This window comes from Lactuca sativa, chromosome 7 (assembly GCF_002870075.4).
Source record: "Lactuca sativa cultivar Salinas chromosome 7, Lsat_Salinas_v11, whole genome shotgun sequence".
Classification (NCBI taxonomy): domain Eukaryota; kingdom Viridiplantae; phylum Streptophyta; class Magnoliopsida; order Asterales; family Asteraceae; genus Lactuca; species Lactuca sativa.
In genome coordinates, this window is record NC_056629.2 from 82,632,103 (window position 1) to 82,635,925 (window position 3,823).

At 32.7% G+C, this 3,823-nt stretch overlaps 1 long non-coding RNA gene across 1 annotated transcript; it reads right to left on the reverse strand.

Moving 5' to 3' along the window:
• Positions 1-839: 839 nt before the first annotated feature.
• LOC128127128 (uncharacterized) lies at positions 840-3,480 on the reverse strand. The gene is made up of 2 exons (XR_008225191.1): positions 2,800-3,480; positions 840-1,005 (listed from the first exon to the last, which is right to left on the reverse strand). It is a non-coding gene; the product is annotated as an uncharacterized LOC128127128 (long non-coding RNA).
• Between the last annotated feature and the right edge of the window lie 343 nt (positions 3,481-3,823).

Here is a 3,823-nt window from a genome sequence, read left to right on the forward strand (position 1 = left end):
CCCTTTGTTTCATCAGTAACCAAGTGTCTCACATGAACCAGGACCAACTTTTTCATCATCTTATACACCCATCTCTCTCTCTCTCTCTCTCTCTCTCTCTCTCCATGAATAACCACCATTTTAGATCGTATCCACTAGGTCGGACCACATTTGTTGCTAGAAATGTCCAACCCAAAGCCCGTTAGGGTTTTCTAAAGAGAAACAAAAGAGACGAAGACGCCATCATCTTCATCATTTACCAACGTCGTCATCGTCTTTATCATTTATGTCGAAACAGAAAGAAGTGACCAATACATAGATTACCAATTTACTAATAACAATATGTAGTCAACTATCCATACACAATCTATCATCTATGCGCCAAGAACACTGGTGGTTGTCGATGCCAACAAAATTAATAACCCTAAATCTTTTACACTAAAATAGTGTATAGTGGTAAATTGGTCGAATCCGTGGAGATTAGTTCAATTTTATAACACTATGAAAAATCTCTTTGTAAAAATACTTGTAATTAACAATAAAAGTAAAAATGGGGCTTTTGATATAAACAAAGATTTAAATGGACAATTTCAACAAAAACAAGAGTTTGATATAAAATCAATAAGAGAAAGATGGTTGACTTAAGGTTCCCTCATTTTGACTTTTGATGAACATATCATTAGAATCCAATGGTGCAATACTTGTTTTAAATCCTTAATTTGGCTATAGTAATCCAAGAAGCTTGAGATTACCTAGACGTTTCTTAGTTGTTAAAATGGTTAGATGTCACACCCCCAATCCAGAACGGCGGAAACGTTCGGGGGCGGAGGACGTCATATTCAGTATCATAACAGTTCATAGAAAGGAAAGTACACACCACCATACATATTAAGGTTTCCAAAATGTTTACATAATTGTATTCGTTACATGTTCAAAAGATAAATACATAAACATCTTTCAAAAGAAGTAATTAACGTCAGCACGTTAATCCTCAAAAGTTGATTTCCAAACCTGCTTAGCGGTTCCCTAAGAATACAAGTTATTTCAAAGAAAAAGTGTCAACAATTAAGTTGGTGAGTTCATAAGTAGTGTTTTGAGAAAATGTACGCCATTCGAATGTTCATGTATGTTTTCCAGAAAACGCGGTATTTTCAAATGAAAAGAGTTATGATTATTGGGTTGAAAATGAATGTATTAGATCCAGAAAATCCCATATTTTCCCTAATAGTTGAGATATGATTTGTTGTGCTTTCCAAGAAAAACCCTTATTTTCTTATAGAAGTATGAAATGCATATGAATGTTCGTGTTATAAGTTGTAAATAGTTGCACCAAGAAAATCCCTTATTTTCCTATTAGTTGTTTGTTTTAGATGCAGGAAAAACCCTTATTTTCCTAACATAACTGGCAGTCTCTAAGACCGAAAATCGCAAGCAACTGACGTGCTTAAAAGTTGTGGCATAGTTTTATATAATAAAGCTATACGAAGATCGCACTTGTTAGATGAAGAATAGTTTTAATAGCTACTCGTTCATAAAAGCATAATACCATAATAATTGTATATCCGATGAGTTTTATAACCATACTAAACATAATATGTCTGTAGCGACGTTCTTCAGGCGTCGTAGCGTTATGACAACTGTCACCCCAAAAGACGGACTGTAGCTAACAGTCAGGGCGCGGGATCATGACTTCCCGTATAGATCTATACACATTTGACACGTTCTCCGAACGGGAGACTCTGGTTATAGACAGGACTTGTAGCGATACCTTTTATCAAAAAGGCAGTGTTTGAAGATGTACATGTCTCATGGATTCTCAACTAAGTCTGTATTAAAGTAATAGTTTTGTATGCAAAGATCATCCTTTCTCACAATGTTTTGACAATGCATAAATCATAAGTTTTTAAAATGCATTAAAACGGTTTAACAACGAAGGATACTTTGGAATTTCTAAATACTTTGTATAAATCTAGTGCATGCAAAGTATGACAAGAGTTTTCATATAGTAGTAATAAATCACAAGTGATTCATTTGATAAAAACGAGTAAAGTGAAAATTTTGATGTAGAAGACAAGTTTGTAAACAAAACATATATATGTATATGGTTATATATATGTATAAGTTTTAAAAGATGATTTGGTATGTTTCGTAATTGTTGTTCATATTCTTACGTTTTTATTAGAAACTTTGCATGAAATAATCCTTAAGTTTGATACTAAAGACCTTTTTGTACTTATCACTTTTGTAAAAATGGTAATTAAACATATTTAAATGATTGTGTTTTAACTTCCTTAATGTATAAACATTGCTCAAAAATGTTAGAAGGTGTTAATAAATCTATAAACCACTTTTGACAGTTTTACCCTTTACTGTCCCTATTTTTAGAAAACTCATAGAAAAATCATCGTAAGTCAAAAACTGAATCCGTCACCACTGAGAGTTTATAAAATGAGTCTACTTTGTTCCCAATTTTTATTATGATTTTTAGTGGTCTCAAACTAGTGTGAAAATGAACATCTTCACAGACTGGTCCGAAATCACTTCTGAAATGACAGGCAGTTTTATAAAAATCGCCATAAATTGTAGAAAAATCGTATGAACGCGTGCGAGTAGTCATTAGAAAGGTATAAACTTGAACTATTTGAATATTGTACAGTTTTGAATGATATTAAGTTTAAGATGGTCAAAACAGTCCGTGAACAGGACTCAACTTTTCTGTAGAAAGCTGTCATATAAATTTAAGTTATGTTTAGTGTTCTAACTTGTATTCCCCCCCTTAAAACTTGAATAAAACATGAAAATGTAGGGGTATGAACTCACCTTATGTGAATACTTGAAGAATGGAAGGTTGAAGATGAACTTTTGGTTGTTGGTTTGATGCTCCAAAACAGCCACTCTTTTGGCTATGTTGCTGTCACGAAAATTTCACAGCAAAAGAGCAAGAAAAAGGGTAGTTTACTCACTGTTTTGAATCAATAATTTTGAGTATCATAACAAGTAACTTCCAGGGGTATTTTGTGGTAAAAATATCAAGCAAAAAGGAAGGTGTAGATGGGTGAAATGGTGGCTGAAACACAAAAGGGACAGCAACCCTTTTGTTCATGGTTTTGATGGCTTTGGAAGGAAGTTTTTGTTCTTGAAAATGAGATGAAGGTTGAGAGTAATTCCATGGAGTATTGGCTGGTCAAATGAGGGTAAAATGAAGAGTAAATTTCGTGGATATGAAGGAGGAAAGAGTGGAAGAGGATAAGGGGACAAAACCTAGACTAGCTTGTGATGGGATGTGAGTTTAAGTGATGTGATCTTGTCTAGCCACTTGCTTGGGTGGTTGCTTAGAGATAGAGTTAGTTAACTAACTAACTACTAGATATTTAGTTAGTTAGGAGTTCTAGGTAAGGAGAGGGAAGGTCTTAATCTTGAAAATTAGAAGAGGGATTAAGAAGCATTCTTAGTAAAATGTCTTAAGTGATTAAGCACTTATTAGTTAAGTTGGCACTTATCTCCACCAATTCTCTTATCTTAATTGATTTAGAAATCATATTCCTTACATGAAATCACTTTAGGTAATGACCCATAACTAGCCATTCACTAGATAATAATACATATGTACAAATACATACATGTATACTTAGTATAAAATAACAATGTAGTTTTTGTGTATTTGAACTTTAATGTTTATGTTTTATTCTTTTTATTCAAAAACACTTGGATACATTTTAATTATACCTTATAATAATTCATTTTATATTTTAATTTATTTAAATATAAAATTTATTGACCAATGTATAATTTCGTGACATTTAACCGGTTAACCATATCGTTAAACACGTTTTGTCAGTTTGGT